The sequence below is a fragment of the Microtus oregoni genome, unplaced genomic scaffold, assembly GCF_018167655.1.
Source record: "Microtus oregoni isolate MIOR12 unplaced genomic scaffold, Mior012 000060F_ref0000265, whole genome shotgun sequence".
Lineage (NCBI taxonomy): Eukaryota > Metazoa > Chordata > Mammalia > Rodentia > Cricetidae > Microtus > Microtus oregoni.
In genome coordinates, this window is record NW_024543870.1 from 4,338,851 (window position 1) to 4,358,145 (window position 19,295).

At 46.1% G+C, this 19,295-nt stretch overlaps 1 protein-coding gene across 11 annotated transcripts in view; it reads left to right on the forward strand.

Annotated features, from left to right (window-relative positions):
- Window positions 1-16,595: 16,595 nt before the first annotated feature.
- Osbpl6 (oxysterol binding protein like 6) overlaps window positions 16,596-19,295 on the forward strand; it is a 157,941-nt gene continuing 155,241 nt past the window's right edge. For all 11 annotated transcript variants that reach the window (XM_041639739.1, XM_041639740.1, XM_041639745.1 and 8 more), the window contains exon 1: window positions 16,596-16,740. The gene's annotated coding sequence lies outside the window, so the exon portion shown is untranslated. The remainder of the gene's footprint in view (window positions 16,741-19,295) is intronic.

Here is a 19,295-nt window from a genome sequence, read left to right on the forward strand (position 1 = left end):
CTCCCAGCCTCCCATTTCCCTCCCCCTCCTCCCACCCTTCTCCCCCTCCTCCCACCCTTCTCCCCCTCCCCCCACTCCTCTCCCCATCCCTCTCCAGTCCAAAGAGCAGTCAGGGTTCCCTGCCCTGTGGTAAGTCCTAGGTCCTCCCCTCTCCATCCATTTCTAGGAAGGTGAACATCCAAACTGGCTAGGCTCCCACAAAGCCAGCACATTATGTAGGTTCAAAACCCCGTGCCATTGTCCTTGGCTTCTCATCAGCCCTCATTGTTCGCCATGCTCAGAGAGTCCAGTTTTATCCCATGCTTTTTCAGTCACAGTCCAGCTGGCCTTGGTGCATTTACCTGCAAGTTTCTTGATTCCATCTTTCTTTACAGCTGAATGATATTCCACAGTGTATACGTCACACATTTCATTATCCCTTTGTCAGTTGAAGGACATTTAGGCTGCTTCAGCTTCCAAGCTATTATGAATAGAGCAGCAGTGAGCGTGGCTGAGCAAGTGTCTGGAATAGGATGCCGAGTTCTTGGGGCATATGCCAAGGAGCGGGATCACTGGGTCGTAAGGGAGATGGAGTTTTAGCTTTTGGAGAAGTCACACTGATTGCCAGAGTGGCTACACCAGTTGGCAATGTGGTGGATAGGGATTTCTCAACAAGTTCCCTAAGTGATTCTGATAGGCAGCCTTTGGTTTTTCAGTTTGCAACATTCAATTCTAAACAATTTCTATATGTTGATCTTTGGTTTAGATTGCTGAAGAACACTAAGAAGTTATGTTTTCTAACATAAAATTTTTTTGAAAATTGAGGATCTCCTTTTCCTCAGCTTAGTGTCAGTAAATATGAATTGCAATAAGAAACTGATATGTATAAATATAAGAAGTCGTATGTAGTGGTATAGCCTCACTCAGGCAGGATTTCTTACATATGTGGTTGTTAAGTTCTATTAAAAGTCTTAGCAGGTTCACCCCATCCCAGCATCAGAAAAGGAAACTTAGAGTTGTTTTTACACGATTTTAGAAAAAAGGGGAAAGATAACATTCCTCGTTTGATAACAAGTTCCATTGTAGTGTCTGGAAGTCTAATAAGTGGATTGTATCATTTCCTTTTCTAGAAGGAGTAACTCAGGAGCACATGGACCCCGGGAACTAAAGGTATGGTGTGGCTAGAGAGTCCGACAGAAGTGTGGGGGGAAAACGTGAAGCTGCAGTTCTCTCCCTGCCGGGCTCCCACTGTGAGCTTAGCAGAGGTGATTGACGGCCGCATTTGCTCCTGAGGATGAGAAACGAACATGCTCGGAGAAAATGCATGTGTGCTTTGAAAACGCATGGTCCCTGCCAGTCCCTCTGAGCAGCTGCCCCAGAAAAGGGAATTCTGAGGTCACCCAGTAGGAACCGAAGGCTGCATGTCAAGGTCTCTGTGACCTAGCAGAGATGCAGGTTGACCAGGGCCACAACAGAGCAGCGTTTGTAAAAACTGCCTACCTGACCATACCGCTGCAGGCTCGGGAGAAGGAAGACTTGAGGCATTATTTTAAGAAAATGATTGTGTTTGAGATATGAAACTCTGTGACAAGGTAAGTACTGCTGCCCACAAAAACAGGGGAAATACTGAGCACAGACAATGGAAGTGACTATTCACAGACACCCCGCAGAGTTGGTGTTCTGTGAATTCCCTGCCGTTGTAAGCAGTGTGCAGCTAACCGATTTTCTCATGTAGAACCTGCACATCGGGCATAGCCTCCAGCAGCTGAGTCAGATTGTTAGGGTGTTTGTTCTCTTGTGTTTATTTTTTAATGCTGTAAAATGAATTAAAGTTGTATACTTCAGTCATTTACCAACTTATTCCAAGGTGTGATTTATCAAAATATAACCTTTTTTTAACCTTTTATCTTAAAAATAAATCCTGCTGTGTTCAGCTGTGGTGCTAGAAAGTAGCGTTCCCAGTCTTATTGTGGGTCAGAAAGGCTTCTTTCTTTATCATGCTAGTAAACGGTTCACCAAAGAATAGAGGGCTATGTGGCATTTGGGGGACGCGGAAGAAAAACAAGTCACAATCTCTAGCTGATAGGATCGACGTCAGGAAGAGTCTAAGGCAGTGCAGCGTGCACTGGGTGGTTGACCTGCGTTGGCAAGTAACACGGTTCCACCAACATGTCAGAAAGAGCTGGAAGCAGCCTCCGCTCTCAATATGAATGCTCTCTGAGGGTTCCCCCACCTCAGGTACCATCTCGGCTGGAGTCTCCCTTGGAAATCCTGCTGTGTCACTTCTATCGTAATTCTGGGCTTCCAGGCAATAAAGGTTCCGTGTGAGATGTTTGATGTAATCGGGTTTCTCACCCAACCAGGGTTTCCCTGTAGTAAACTCCAAAGAAGGCTCCCACAGTAAAGGGTCACAGTTGCTGCCCTGCCATGCCCCTGCCATCCTGAGAGACGTGTGGTGTGCCCACCGCAGTGCCTGGCCTCTGCCCAACAGCTCAGCCTTTTAGAGCTTGCTGATGTCCGAATCTTCCGGTGACCTCAAGAGCAGGTCTCACGGACAGTACCACACTCCTTCTTGGTCCTGTTTTCCCATCTCTTACAAATAGATGATAATTAGCAATGTAGACACAAGCACTGCCATCCTGTGCTCCTCCCAGTGGGCCAGGAAACGCTCAGTACAAACAAAACCAAGTTCCTGTCAAGCAGAGAAAGTTGGTGATAGTGGAAACCAGAAGGAATCTCTGCTGCGTCGGGCAGGAAAGGACGAGACCTCCAAGTGACTCAGTCAGATGTACATGTCAGCAGCTCGTCACTGAAACATGTCACTGTTGTGTGACGATGTGTGTGTGAGAAGGCCATGCTTGTCCTTTGGGATACCTGTTGAGAATTCCAGGACAGAAAGAGCAAAGCCCCAGCTACAGAGCCAAATCCACCAAGAACGGAGGCTATGAAGTCTTTTTCAGGGGCTGGCTTCTGCATCTGTGCTTAAACACTCGTCTGGGATATGAGGCCCTAAATCAACCCCTAGGATTTCAAAAATAAGTTACAGCAATAAAAAATTGCTTTTCAGAGGCTGGAGGAATGACTCAGCCATTAAGAGCATTGTCTGCTCTTTGAAAGGTCCTGAGTTCAATTCCCAGCAACCACATGGTGGCTCACAACCATCTGTAATGAGGTCTGATGCCCTCTTCTTGCCTGCAGGCATACATGCAGACAGAACACTGGAAATAAATATTTTAAAAAATCTTTAAAAGATTGCTTTTCAGAATGATATGAAGTGCGGATGAGCCTCAAAGGAAGACGGAAGTGGGTGCTACCCTTCGGAGCTATCTTTATCAGTAGACTGCTTAATAACTTTCCATCGAAGGGGTTCTAACCCTAATCACCAGGAAAAATAAGCTCTAAAACACCCTCAGGCCCTTGGTGCTTCCATGTATCCAGCCACTAGAGGAGGATAGTGAATTTGTAATCCATGCACCCAAGGCGAGTTTGAGGCCAGGCTGAGCTGCATCCGCAAAAACAACAGAAAACCCCCTCTACTGGTTTCAGTGAGAGGAACAGTATGGCCAGGAAACTGATTGCAGATTGATTTCTTGATTAATAGATATTCCCACCGAAGATAAGAAATTGCCAGAAGTCTGAGGTAGAGTCACACCGTACAGACCAGACTGTCCTTCAGCTTAGATCCTCCATCCCAGTCCACCCACTGTTGGAGTCATTGGTGCTGTTACCATGCATGCCCTCTTACCAGTTTTAGGAGAATTCCTGGTGATGGAAGGCCAAAGCTGGGCCTTGCGGTTCATGCCTCTGATCACAGAGGAAGTGACAATTGTCAATGAAGAGATTTAAAACCCTCTGAGAGATGGGCCTTTGGGCATGCCAGCAGGAGATTATCTTAATCAGGTTCATTGTTGCAGGAAGACCCGCCCACTGTGGGTGGCACCCCTGCCTGCTTTGAGCTCCTGGTCTGTGTAAGGGGGAAAGTGAGCTGGGCAAAGCGTTCATTCCTCTCCAGACCGGTGGATGGAATGTGACCAGTTGCCTCAAGCTCTTGGCGACTTCTCCATCGTGATGTTCTACCTCAAACTGTGAGATAAACTAAACCCTTTCTTCCTGAAGTGGGTTCCGTCGCACCAGCAGGAGAGTAACTAATACAGAGTGTGATTCTCAACCAGCTCACCCCAGGGGCCCAGAGCAGGAACGGCCATCTGAGGGAAAGGTTCACTGTGATAACCAAGACTAGAGGGCAGAGCCCCTCGGATGAGCACGTCTTTCCTTCATGGTGTCTCTGCATATCCCATTGGTGAGAGCCTGGGCCACAGCTGGGCCCAAAGACTGGGTGAAGTGTTTACTGCCTTCTGTGGGAAGGACGCTAAAGTCGCAGTGGTAAATGTTGTGAGTACAGGGGTGAGAAGAACATTAGCCAGCTATTGATAACACTCTCGGCGGGTGGTGTTATGGTTGCCAGGTGATTCTGTCCTCCTGAGGCTTATACCATAGTGTCAGTGAGCAGCAGCAGCAGTCTGGGCTCTCCATGTCCAGCAGACCTGTCCTGGTGGTTTTTTGGTTTTGTTTTTTTATTGTTTTTTATTCTTATTTTTTTTTTGTCACATGATACGAGCTAGAGTTATCTGGGAAAAGAAACCCTCAATTGAGAACTACCATTAGATTGGCCTGTAAGCAAGTCTATGGGGCATTGTCTTGATCAATGATTGATGTGGGAGGGCCCAGTTCGCTGTGGATGGTACCACCTTTGGGCAGGTGTCCTGGGTTGTATAAAAAAGCAGGATGAGTGAGCCGTGAAGAAGAAGCCAGAAAGCAGCCGTCCACCATGGCTCCTGCGTCTGCTCCTGCTTGCGTTCCTGCACTGACATCCCTCAAAGATCAGGATGTGTGGGCCACATAAACCCTCCCCTCCCTATGGTCAGCATCTTATCACAGCAATAGAAAGCTAAGACAAGGACTATTGTTGGGTGCATTTTCTGACCCTGGCTCTCCTGTCTTATTGAATACAACCATACCCACTATGTTTTTAATTTTACTTTAATTCATTATCTATTATAGCCATTAGTTTGGGTCAGAGGGATACCTTTGAGCCAGGAACTTAACACTGTGACTCAAAGTCAAATCATGTATGGAAGATGCCTTTTATTTCCTGTCGTCTTTTAAATAAAAATTTTTATATCTCTGGGTATTAAAAATGTGCCCTAAATTTAATGTATTACACAAAATTGGTTTCTTGAAAGGCCAATAAAAATATTTCCGTTTAATGCATTTTAATAGGACTTAATACATCACTGTCCTTTAAGAAGCTTGAAAGGGAAGAAACCGGTTCTTTTTAAGGCTTCCTCTGCTCACAACACTCCCAAAGCATGATGGAAGGAAAATAATGAATTTGTTGGCACCAGCAAGATGGGGTAGCTTTTGCTACTCCCCTAAATCATCCATGTAAGCAATCAGCTTCTCTGTTTATACATCACTGGGAGTTCTCTTATTATATGTCCTTGGGGAAATATCTTGGGAAAAGCTAGTCTTTGTAACCATTTCTATTTGAAAAATTGCCATAAATCCTGCACTAGCAGATTCAATCATTTATTGCAGAAATAATGAGGTCTAATTCTTAATGACACATGTTAGCCCTGTTGTACTTGCTAACTTCTATTTTTAGCAGATCATGGGCAATGAAAATCAATGTTTTTGGTTAAGGAAATTGTATTTGTAGCAATGTGAGATTAAAGTTCTGCCTAACTAAGTAGCTATGGATATGATCAAAGATTTTAACAACCTCTTTCAAGTTATTTTAGTATGATATTACTTACTGGTATGCTGTTTCAGTTACATAAATATGAATTGGTCAGTCTTACCATATAAACACCCCTCTTTTTTAATCTTTTCCTACTGAGATAAAATATAAGTTGGTCCATTTCATGCCATTTGATACCATGTCAAGGTGATAGGGAAATGTTCCACCAATCCAAGTGTCACGGTGTTCTGTGCAAGGGAGCAGCCCCCCCCCCACATTGTCACAGTGTGCTGTGCAAGGAAACGCCCCCCACATTGTCACAGTGTGCTGTGCAAGGGAGCGGCCCCCCTACATTGTCACGGTGTGCTGTGCAAGGGAGCGCCCCCCCCCACATTGTCACGGTGTGCTGTGATTTCTGTCACCAGGACAAATTTCATCCAATTGCAGACCCCAGAAGCTTAACGTTTAAAATAATAGTTAGCCTTAGTTCTTTAAAATATTACTTCTATTTTAAAATTGGACATTTACTCTATTTTATGGAATGAAGTGTTACCGGGTTCTAGAATAAAAATTAAATCTGAATGTAATTTTAGTGCTCAGGGGGCTGAGGCAGGAGGATTCAAAGCCAGCCTGGGCTTCAAAGTGCCAGGACAACCTGGGCTAAAATGCAAGACCCAGTCTTAATCTTATTCCATAAAACTATTAATAAAAAATGAATCTGGGGCTCAAGCCGATGGCCCTATCACAAGTTAGCTAGGGTCTCTGCCACTGCACCGCACCCTGGGTTCTGGGATTTTTTGTTTGAGATTATAGTATAATTACTTCCCTTTCTCCCTCAACAACCAAAAAATCTCAACACTCCCAAAGAGCACCTGTTTCCACTCTTTTTCAAATTTATGACCTCTTATTTTACTAATTGTTATTGCCTGCAGTTATATTCCATGATATATCATGCTCAGTCCATACGTTGTTACTTGTATGCATGCTTTCAGGGCTGACAGTTTCAGTCCCTGGCTTCTTTTGGAGGGTGGGTGAGTTTGAAGAAAGGGTCTCACTGTGTAGTGCTGACTGTACTGGAACTCCCTCTGTAGACCGGGCTGGCCTTGAACTCGAAGATTCTCCTGCTTTATCCTCCAGAGTGCTGGGATTAAGGGTGTACTCCACTAAACCTGGCTTGGTTTCAACTACTGGATTTTTGAGACAGGATCCTACTATGTGTCTTAGCCTTAACATGAAACTTGTTATGTATTCCAGGCTAGCCTCAAGTTCTCGGTCCCTCTGCATCAACCTCCCAAGTCCTGGGACTAGAGGTGTGTGCAGCAAAGCACACACAATATATATAACACATTAATAACATGCTCTTGCATTTTCTTTCTGAATCAGCTTTTAGGTTCTTTTGTTAATAAGGACCAAGCATTTGGAGGGAATCAGGGAAGGTCCATAGGTTCCAAATCTGTGCCTTTCTGACCATTCTTTCCAACCCTCCAGTCTTCCAGAAGTTTAAACTCTTATCTTAAGACCTTTATCATTTGTCTTGGGGGTGGGCATATTATAAAACTTGAGAGCATTACTTTCCAATTAAAAGAAAGCTTCTATTCTTCAGGACTTGATGGCTCAGCAGCTAGGAGACTGCTCTTTTACAGGACATCATTCAGATTCAGGCTCCGTCCATGTCCCACATGGTGTCCTGTCCCCCCCCCCCCCAGTGACAGTGACAGGCATCTATAATTCTACTCCCAGGACTCTACCACCCTCTCCTGGCCTCTGTGGTTACTGCATGCATGTGGTATACACACATGCAGCAAAACACTCATATACATAATATTATTATAATAATAATATTAATAATAAATTTAAAATATTTAGTTAGTGATTTAGAGCAGGGTCTTTCTATGTGATCCAGGCTGGTCATGAACCTTTTTATGTTTTATTTATGTATTTATATGGGTATTTATTTACTTATTTGAGACAGAATTTTGCTGTGTAGAACAGGCTGACCTTGAACTCAGATCCATTTGCTTCTGTCTTTCAAGTGCTGAGACTAAAGGTGTATGCCATCACACCAGGCTTAGCCTTGAACTCTTGATCCTTCCTTCTCAGTCTTGGGAATTAGGGATTGTAAGTGTGTGCAGAACTCCTAGTTCTGGGGAATCAGAATAACAAATTCAAGAGACTACTGAAAACAAAGAAGTCTTTAAAAAAACAAAACATGTTATTTCTTTATTGATTCTTTGGGAATTTCACATCATGCACCCTATTTCCTCTCACCTCCTGGACCCCCCATATCATCCCCTCACCCCTGCAGTGCCCCCCAAAAGGAAATTTTTTTGAACCAAAACAAAGCAAACAAACAAAAACAGTTTTTTAAATATCACATTCTGCAGAAAAGGGCGCCAACGTAGAGACAATGCACAGATGGCTAGTGTGCTGATTTGGTACAAGACAGTGACTTTAAACGCTGAAACATATTGATAAATTCCTGTTCCCCTTTTCCATAAGACAGGACTGGCTCCATTCTCAAATTCCCATCCTGTTGTTTTCAGATACAAAACTGGTAGTGTGAATGAGGATGCTTCCCATTGGCTCATGTGCTTGCATGCTCTGTTCCAGTTGGTGGAACTGTTTGGGAAGGATTGGGAGGTGTGGCCTTGTTAGAGGAGTTGTGCTGCAGATGTCACGGTTTCCCAGTTTCTCTCTCTGCCTCCTAAGATGTAGGCTCTCAGCTGTCCCTACCAATATGGCTGTGCTCTGTCATTTTGGATTCTGGGCCTCTGAAACCATAAGCTCCACATTAAACATTTTCTTCTATAAATTGCCCTGTTCATGGGGTTTTGTCACAGCAAAGGAAGAGCAACTAAGACAAAGTCTCATCTTGTGAATAATTAGGGCTTGAGATTGCCCCCTCTTCCTGATCCTGGGCTCAATCACATAGCAGACTCTAACTTTCCAATTTTCAGGGTTCTGGAATAATCAGGTGCAGCCACCAGCTAGGGCAAAGAGGAGCCTATGGCCCCTGCATCTCTGTGACTGAGGAACTCTAAGCATACCTCCTAGCAAAAATGAACTATAGCAATGTGTTTCTTACATGGCATATAGGATGGTTTAAAATAGACTTGAATATTCTCAGGAATGGAGGCACGGGACTGTAATCCCACCATCCAGGAGACTAGGTAAAGAGAGTTGTGTAAGTTCAGGCCAGCCTGGATTGTTCGGATAAGATCTCATCTCAACACAACAAAAACAAAACATGGGGGGAATAATGGAAGAAAAAGAAAAAAATCTCGGGTGGCACAAGGTATGGCTCACTGGTAGACCATTTGACCCTGTGTAGGTGATGCCCTGATTTGAGCCTCAGCACCACACAAAAAACAAAACAAAACCTTAAATGCATTACCATTCTCTTCCTCTATTTGTCTTTTTAGTTTAGTTTGAAACAAGGTCAGGCTGGCCTGAAATGTGTTCTATGGTTGGGCTATAGCTGTGTGCCACATACTGACTTTTCAATAAATTCATCTATAAAGTGAGCTCCACGTCACAACTGGACCACAGGAATAGAAGCCTTTAAACAATTGCTATGAGACCCAACCAACCCAAAATCTGGTTAAACTCTGGAGGCAACCAGCGTGAGCCTGTGATGCTTGTTGTTCGTTAAGCATTGGGAGGTGGGTATGTTTTAAACTGAGACTCATTCTTTGAGGTCAGCTGCCCTAAATGAAAGGGATTTGAAAAGAGACTTGCTCATCTGATTTCGTTCTTTAAAATGTGACCTCTGGGAATCAACTAAGGCATCTCACCACACCCCTATATGGCCCACTCAGCTAAATCATCTCGCCCCACCCCTACATGGCCCACTCAGCTAAATCATCTCACCACACCCCTACATAGCCCACTCCTTCCAGTAGGAGTAATGACTTTAGAGAGAGTCACGGGGAAAGAGGTCTGACTCGCCGCAGGAGTACAGCATTTACTGTTAAGCTAATGTGCTCATAGAGAAGGCTCACCTCTGCAACACCATTGTGGACCGGGAACTGTAGAGTTCTTGGGGTTCAGAATGGTCTCTATGACTGAGCCAAGAGCAAGGCACTGGGTTTAGTCCCCACCCCAAACCAAAGCAAAGCAAAGCAAAGCAAAGAAAACAACACTTGGGGAGTGGAGGAGGAGGTCCAAGAGTGTCTGTCTGTGTTGAGGACTTCATAGCAGGCCTCTGTCAAGAACAGAAAGAACACTGAGTCCTTGTTTTCTCGGCTTATCTGGAGGAAGGCGGGCTGGTCTAAGGAGAACTTAGAATACAGTGACAAGGGAAATAAGAATCTGGCCTCTAGGCTGAGGAAGTGTGTTATAAATCTCATTTGATTGTTAGTCTCCAGGGAAGGAAGGGGGTGTGTGTGTGTGTGTGTGTGTGTGTGTGTGTGTCTGTGTGTGTCTGTGTGTGTCTGTGTGTGTCATGGTCACCCTCAGGTATTGGCATCTCTGTCCGTCACTAGTACTACCTGGACAGAAAGGAGAAAGGAGAAGGGCCACCATTCCTTCTCATCATCCTAGTGAACAATAGAATTGCTAATGGAATTTTGGGATCCCACCTGGGACATCAGGGGTTATAGGGGAAGCTAGGGTCCCCCTCTTGGGGTTCTTAGCCTCATTAATAAAGTATTTTTTGAGAATGGACTCAAACAGAAGCTCAAGAACATTTTTTTTAGCATTTAAAAGAAACCCCCCCCCACACACACAGGATAGATGTTACTCTCAACAGCTCTCTGGAGAATGGAGCCGAGAAGTAGGGGGTGGGGCAAGCTGTGTGAGCCTACATGGAGGTCAGACATATGCCCAACCAGCATCCACATGGCAGGTCGCAAGGCTTTAGAGAAAGAGTTAGGAGGGCCAAAAATATTGGGAAATCCCACATGTTAAGGAAAACATGCTTAAGAAAGGGGTGGAAAGAAGAAAGAACTTACTTTCCCAAATAGTTCAGAAAAGCCAGTAGACTTGCAAAGCTGTGGCCGACCGATTAGGTACTGCCCTAGGAATGGAGATTCTGGGCAGGAAAATTAAAACATCAGTTGTCAAAACATTAGTCATTCCATCTATCTTGACAGCATGACTTAAGGTGAGTTCTCCTTCCGGGGAGTGGTCTCTGAGCCAAAATGATTGACCTGGTCCAACGGGAAATGTCAGTTCGCCCGGAGATTCTATACTCTTGACCAGGGAACTTTTTCTACTCTCATCTAATGACAATAAGTCTCATTGATAAGTCATTCAAAGACCAGCGTGACCTAATCCATCAGATATCCAGCCCATCAGAAAAACCAAATTTGCGGCACCTGCCTAAAACATCGTTAATGCTATTACTCCTTACCGTAGCCTCCTGGAACCTTGTCCCTGGACTCAAGAGCCCTCTTTCTGACCCCGTGCAGGATTCGGTACCTGCCCATTTCAACCCTCCAACTAGGGTCGCTCTGCCGAGACACGAGTCAAATAATCTCACTCCTCTGAATGAAGTCCTGTGGGCTGTGGCATCTCACAGTAAATTCAGAGTCCTCTCAGTGGCTTACAAGTCCTCCGTGCTTTGTCCCATTGTCCATTCCTCCATCCAGTATGTCTACAGGGCAGACTGGGATGGGACTGGGAGCCTCCAGGTGACCGACCTCATCTCTTTAACGCCTGTGTTCAATTGTCACCTTCTCAGGACAGCCCTGATTCATTATTTTTTATCAACTGCTTATTTGACAATCCTTTTCCATCCCCATCAATATGCTCTACTTCCTCCCCTTATTAGCTATGAGTTTCTGATTTATTGCATCATTTATTCATCTGTCGAGTCAATTGCTTATTGTCTCACTCTGCTAAAAGGTAAGCTCCATCAGGGCACATGGTTTTTTTTTCTTCCTCATATTAACTCCATTTTTATAATAGTACCTAATTTGTGCAACCCATTCAAAAATACTTATTGAATTAAATCAATTGCTTCTCAACCTTCCTAATGCTGTGACCTTTTAATACAGTTCCTCATGTTGTGGTGACCCATGACCATAAAATTATTTTCATTGCTACTTCGCAACTGTAATTTTGCTACTGAGTCGTAATGTAAACATCTGCTATGCAGGATATCTGATAGGCTACCCCTATGAAAGGGTTGTTTCACTCCTAAAGGGGTTGAGACCCACAGGTTGAGAACTACTGAACTAACTAAGAGAACACATAGCTACTACGGTCCCCAGCCTTGACCAGGACAAGTTAACCTGTTTCTGTACACTCAACGGTGCCTCAGTTCTTTACCCTTTTAGACACTGAGTTAGGGCGGTCTGAGCAAATGGCTCACGCTGAAGTGGAGACAGTGGAATTCTCTAGGCTGGATCACCAAGTCCCTTGGGAGGATAATGCAAGGCCACGTGGCCGGGTTAGATTTCCGTGCTCACCAGAAAACACTCAGGTTCTTGATGGCAGTCTTCTTGGGGAGAATTGTTACACAAGCGTGATAGTATGTGAGATTTAGGGGAAGCTGTACTTCTGCTGGGGGTATGTGTACGCATGCAAAGCCACCATCAAATCTGTCCAGCAGGAAGAAAGGCTAGAGAAAGGCTCCCTGCACCTGGAAGTACTAGGGAACACTGCAGCCCTCAAGAACTCATTGTTTCAAAGAAACTCATGTTTCCTTTGCTTTTCTAACTCTGCCCCTTGATATTGTAAAAATCATGAATTTGGGTTTTATATTTATTTATTTATTTTGAAGAAGGCTTTCTTATTTTATTTATTTATTTATTATATATAGTGTTTTGTCTACCTGTATGCTTGCTGGCCAGAAGAGGGCACCAGATCTCATTACAGATGGCTGTGAGCCACCATGTGGTTGCTGGGAATTGAACTCAGGACCTCTGGAAGAGCAGTCAGTGATCTTAACCTCTGAGCCACCTCTCCAGCCCTGAATTTGGGTTTTAAAATTATATTTTTGGAGCCAGGCGGTGGTGGCGCACGCCTTTAATCCCAGCACTCGGGAGGCAGAGGCAGGCGGATTTCTGTGAGTTCGAGGCCAGCCTGGTCTACAAAGGGAGTTCCAGGACAGGCTCCAAAGCTATAGAGAAACCCTGTCTCTAAAAACCAAAAAAAAAAAAAAAAAATTATATTTTTGGGTTTGAGAGATGGATCAGCAGTTAGGATTGTGTACTGGTCTTGCAGAGGACTCAAATTCTGTCCCAGCACCCACATTATAGTGCCTCAAACTTCCTGAAACTCCAGCTTCATGGCGGATCTAATGGCTCTGGCCTTCATTGTAACTGTATTCACACGCGCATTCCTCCAAATACACACCCGTGCACACATGCACACACACGTGTGCTCACACACACAATATAATCACATTTATTTATTTATTTATTTATTTATTTATTTATTTATTATTTCATGTGGTTCCCCCTGGGGATGTGTGGGCACACGAATGCCATGCATGCGTGTGGAAGTCGGAGGACAACTTTATGGACGTTGGTTTTCTCATTATGTGGGTCTCAGGACAAACTCGGGTCATCAGGTTTGGTGGGTGGCAAGTGTCTTTACCCACACTTTGCTAGCTTTGATACATCTGTTGTAAAGACCACTTTCTAGTTAGGCGGTGGTGGCGCACGCCTTTAATCCCAGCACTTGGGAGGCAGAGGCAGGCGAATCTCTTGAGTTTCTGGCTTGGCCTACAGAGTAAGTTCCAAGACAGCCAGGGCTACACAGAAAAACCCTGTCTCAAGAAGCCAAAAGAAACAGCAAACAAAAAGCTCACTTTCTTAAAAGTAAATTTAAAAGGGAATTCTCATTTATGTGTTTAAATTTGCATCAAAATGAGAAACTCAGAATTTGTCAACAGCTGGGAGAAGATACTGGTCAGAATTTTCCAATTGATGTTTGATTTATTTTCTATTCTGGAAGCCAAAATGATGTCCCACCAAATGTAAAATAATTGTTCACTTTGATTATGTAAGTGATTTACTAACACAGGCTAATTTACTAATAATTGCTGAATAATTATATGGTGTCAAAGCTGAATCTTCTCTGTGAACCAATACAGTGTCAAACAATGGATAATTTTGCCTCTTGTTTAAAGCACAGTTAGAGTGGCAAGCCCCGTTTCTCCTTGCTTCTCAACAGCTATTTGTCATAATTGCTCCCATTGCAAGATGAAGGCACCTCAGCTCTGGCTTGAGATCCTTGCGAACAGGGTGTCACTGGGGTTTCAGTAACAGGGAGTGTGTCTGGAATGAGGGAATTTATCATGGGGGGGGGTCATCTTCACACTTATGGGAGATGAAGAAGTGTAAAAGAGGAGTCGAAGGACTGGAGACCACATAGGTAAGGGAGTCCAAACTGGCTGGGAAATCAGACACCTGCACACACCCTGCTGCTATCGAGGGGCCAGTGAAGGGACCAGGGGCCACTGCAGACATCCCCAGAAAGCTTGGGCATCCTGTGACTGCCACCTCCGGTGAGTCTCTATGAAGTCTGTTATCTGGCTTGTGATCCTTCCATGGACCACACCCTGAAAGGGGAGAAGCGAGGGCAGAAACTCTCATCCATCTTTTTAATCCATTGCAAACGGCATTAATCAATGATGACTTGAGATGTAGTGTCCATTGTGTTGTTTTTGCCTCTGAAATATCCGACAGCCCTATACTTCTGCCCATATTGACAAGTAGACTTGGAAGCACCCAGGAAAAGAGATCTGTCACTTGAAGAACAGTTCAGCCCAAATACAGCATTCTGACGTCAAAGCATGGGATTTCTTTCTCCGGCACACTCCAAAAGGGCCAGATAATTCACTAGCCAAACAGCTGGGCCAGTCTCAGCTTCAAGGCTCACTTCCGGATTTCCTCACACACGAGGCCTAGGGGTTGTATCTTTCAGGGAAGCCTTAGCAAGCACATCAGCCTTCAAGCAAACCCAAGCCAAAATAGCACACAATAAAAGCCTTCAATGGAAGTGGATGTGTGAGCTGAATGACTGATGGTGGGGATGGTGTTGATTCACAGAGGCTCTGTTCATTTGCATGTAATGGAATTACAGGATTAATAGCACTGGGGGTTTAAGAACATCCTTATCCTTCTTCACAGAAAACGTCCCTCTCTGAAACAAATAAAGGGGTGGATTCCGGGAGTAGAGGTCCTTTTAGCTAAGCTCCAGTGGCCTAAGCTCCAGTGAGAATATACATGTAAAGAAAGTGCTACTCCCTGACACTTTCCAGAGCAAGAGCACTGCCATGGCTGGAGAATGGTGAAAAACCCGTTCCTCATAGGTGCACATCTCTGCCAGTCTGAACTTTGTAAATACTGGGATCCACAGAGTGAAAGAAACTGCCTTGAAATGCGGCTCTGTGCACATCCAGCCCGCTTTAACCCACCCGCTGTCCGAGATGGATGGGGTAGTGCCATGACAGCTTATTTGACCATTAGTCAGCAGGACAGGCAGGAGACGTTTCTGATGGATAAAATTTGTTTGCCCAAATAATGCAATGGAAGAGGATGACAAACACGCATGCTTTCTGATGAGTAACTGTAAGGTGTAGGTTTTGGTAACTCCCCAAGTCCCCTGATAGTGTATGATTTGCCGATAGGGGTTATGGGAACATTTTTGAGAGGACATCGTTAGCTGAAGACTGGGAGTTCTCTTTGTCTCCCATGCTCTGGTATTTTTCGTGTATTATGCCTGTGTCTGCGTGTGAAAGCTGTTTGAATAGAGTTTCGGCCACTGGGACCGGTGGAAAAGGGGGCTATGTTGGAGTAAAGTTTGGCAACCTAATGGCTCCCTTGGGGGGACTGTCTCCACACGGAGGAAACTCGGGGGGAGACTGCCATGTGTCACAAGGTCCAGCATTTGTTATTTTATGGCAGTTGTTACTCAAGATGGAAAAAGTTAATCCCAAAAATGAGACTGGAGATACAAGAGCAATTATCTGTAGACAAAAGTGCACATAGCTACATTGTATCAGCACAACTGGGAAATGCCATCACTACTATCCCAGTAGGGGGCAAGATCTTCAGGGCACCATCCCCCTTTAAAGGGCTTTCCCTCTCCTGCCCCATCCAATTCAGAACAGCTAGAGCCTCTAATAGTCCCCGTTTGGCCCAGTTCTCTGGCTTTGTCCCCTTGAAGTTGTTGATGACAGAAATGTCTTGATACGGGAACATTCTTCAATTATCCCTTTACAGAAGAAACGTCTGTGCAAATATTTAAACTACCTCGTCCCTCCGTGCAAATTTGCCTTTAGATCAATCTGGTCTTGGACGTATGCCAGGAATAGTTTAAGCATGGAAGTTTCTAGGTGGGAAGGGTGTACTGCACCGACACTGCGGGGCTTTGCCAGGGGCTTGGAGCCTTTGGTCCTTCCTTCCACACACTCCGATTGTCCCTCTGGGACTGGGAGTTCGCGGGACAGTCGGGCACATAGTGTTTGTTTATAGAACGAGGCCTCAGAAGGGCGCCGGGGGCCAGAGGCTTGGTCTTACTGAGCCGAGGCCGCTAGGCTGCGGTTCCCGGGTGAAGCCCTTTCCCACCGCTCCCTGGCCTGAATGCCGCAGTCTTTCCCGGCCTCTCCTCTCCAGCCCAGGACTCGCACCACTGCTGGACTGGACTCGCGGGAGGATCGCCCGTCCTGAGCAGGTTCTGCCGGGTGACCAATCTCTGTACCCCTCGGGTTCACGACGACGCCTGCCCAGGACCAGACAGACACTGGAGCCCGCCAGGAGCGGGTGCGGTGGGCACGCTTCTGGACAACCCCGGGCCCGCGGGATCGATCTGGGCTGGCGGGTGAACTGGAGCCGGGGGGCGGGGAGCCCGGAGCGCCGCCCCGCCAGCGCGCCCCGCCCGTGGGAGAGGAGGGGCTGCGGCGCGGAGGACCACTGGAGGCGCCGCGCGGCCGCTGCTGTCCGCTCTGGAGACCGCAGCTCGGCGCAGGCGGCGCCGGTCCCTGCGCCTCCGGAGCCTCCGCCAGCCAGCGCGCCGAGCGGATAGCACGGGCCATCTCCCACGGCGACCTTCCGCTCGCCCTGCAGGTAAGTGTCTCTCGGCCTCGGGGTGGATACCCCGCGCCAGCCGCGCGACCCAGGGGCATTGTGCGCGTCCGGAGGGCCGAGGACCCTGGCGATAAGCTGGTGGGCAGCCGCAGCCCCAGGCCCCCGGAGGCACCGCGGACCCCAGAGGCTCCCAAGCTGGGTAGCGCGGAAGCAGAGGAGGCCGAATAGGTCCCCGGTGCGGCCAGAGTGGGAGGGGGTACGGTGTCACTGTCCCTGCTCGCCGCCCGCCCTCCGTTCCCGCGGCTGCCCGGGAATTCGGCTTCCTGGTACACACGCATCCTCCCCGCCCCCCGCGCGCAGCTCTGCACCCCCTGTGCCCGCACCCTCAGGCCGGCTGGCTGGGAATGGAAGTAGGGGCCGGGAGGACTGATGTAATTGTCGGCGGAGAACCGAACCGGTGCGGATGAGAGCGCCCGCGCCCGCGCGAGCTGACGCCTACGTTGCACCTTTCAGGGAATCCGGGGAGCCGCGGGCAGTGGCCGGGCAAGTTGTGCAGCGGGTTTGGTTGTGCGCGTGCACTGCGGACTGCCCTCGTGGGCGCTCCTGGCTAACCCAGGCTAGCGTCCCTGCAGCCCTCCCTGCAGCCTGCGTCCACGCTCACGGCCCTAGCTACCTTCTCCGGTTCAGATCGGGACAGGGTTTGCATTGCAGGCAGGACGCGCTTCCCCTGCGTCGAGCTTGGAGCTGCCCGCAAATCGAGTCGCCGGGGACGCTTGGGGGAGGAGGGATGGGAAACCTGGGGAGGAAGCTGCGGAGAACTAATGGCACCCGCAGATTTATAAAAAACCTCTTCTGTCTGCATACGCACCGCAAGCCACGTTTTAAGCTGCTTTGGAAAGTTATGGGCAGATACTGATTTTGTGACGATTCTGTGATCTATCTACCTGGAAGGTTGGTGAAACTAGAGACCTAAAGCTGGGGGAAGCATTACATAATGGACATGAAGCAAATGACAGAAACTAAGCGGATTTACCGGTTTGCCAAATTATTTCTCGCTACTGGACAGAAAGTCCTATAAGGCTTTTTGAAAATAATTTCCATGTTGGAGTCATTGGGCAAGATTTAATAAATCATACATTATATTTGATTGCAGTTTCTCCTGATTAACAAAATATATTTTGAACATCTTTTCTTAAATTGAAAAATTGCGTATTGATTGGTAGCTATGATACAGAGTTAAGAAATGTATTCTTCAAAGGAAATTAAATTTTTCACTTTAAGACTATTAAACTTTGCTTTCCTCTATTTTAGTTTTTCATATATATCTATAGATTTCCCTTCTGCGCCCCCATCCCCCTTTGCTTTGAGGCATTTCCGCAGCTTTGGATACTGCGAGTTCACGATGATATTCCTATCTAGTGTTACAGCATTGCAGGTGCAAAGACCAATAATAAATGAATCAGAAGACCTCGCGGTAACTCTGGGAACGAGCAGGTTCCCAAGGTCGAAGGGAAGATGCTGTGTAACTCAGCTATAATCACCTACAGAGAATGTGCATGCCTCATTGGGTTACAAGGAAGGCCCTGATTGGTGGAATTATTCCTGGTATTGGCTTCCTGATTTAGTATATTTTACCCAAGTAAATATTTTTTAAAGTTATCAGGATATGTTGAAATGTAAAACCTTTGCTTTTTACCAACCCTAAAACCTCTTGCTTTTGGCCAGATTTTCAGTTGTTGTGATGGGAACTTATACATTCAGTGGCTGGATTGCTTTTGGGGAGACTGCTTTTTTAAATGGTGATGAGTTATCAGTTGTATCTTGCTTTTAGTATCTTGTAGTTCTGTTGGATTCCACAAGATCGTGTAACAGATGTTGTCTTATCTCTAATTGAACCTCATATGAATTTTACTCTTCCTTATGTTAATATTACTCCAGTAAGAAACAGAGTTTGCCGGGCGGTGGTGGCAGCGGCAGCAGTACATGCCTTTAATCCCAGCACTCCAGAGGCAAGGGTGGACAGATCTCTGTGAGTTCGAGGCCAGCCTGGTCTGCAGAGCTAGTTCCAGAACAGCCAAGGTTACACAGAGAAACCCTGTCTCCCCCCACCTCCACCCCCTGCCCAAAACAAGTCTGTCCAAGATGAAATGTTTTCGGTGAGAAGTTTGTTGGAGTGCTATCGATGACTCACTTGAAACTAAAGTGGACGAAAGTTTAATGTGCTCACTCATGAAGTTATGAAGACTAGGGAGATTTCGTTTTATTACGCTGCTTGGTTAACTAGGATCCTGTGATCATTCAGTTGATAATTTCTCAGCAAGTCCTATTCTGTCGAAGACACTAGTCTGCGTTCTGTGAGAGATATAAAGGATTCCCCTGCTCTCATGAATAATTTTTTTTGTTTACTGAAAGAAGAATTTTTTGTTGTTGTTGTTTCCTGAAAAGGTTAAGTAATATACTTTAAAGTCCTGGGCAAAAGAGTTTTCTGTTTCTGTTTTTGTCTTTTTGAATTCGCTCCCTTGACTGTGTCGCCATGCTGTGTGTAGCTAATTGACTCTCACTGCTGTGCAATATTCCATCCGTGCCTTGTAACT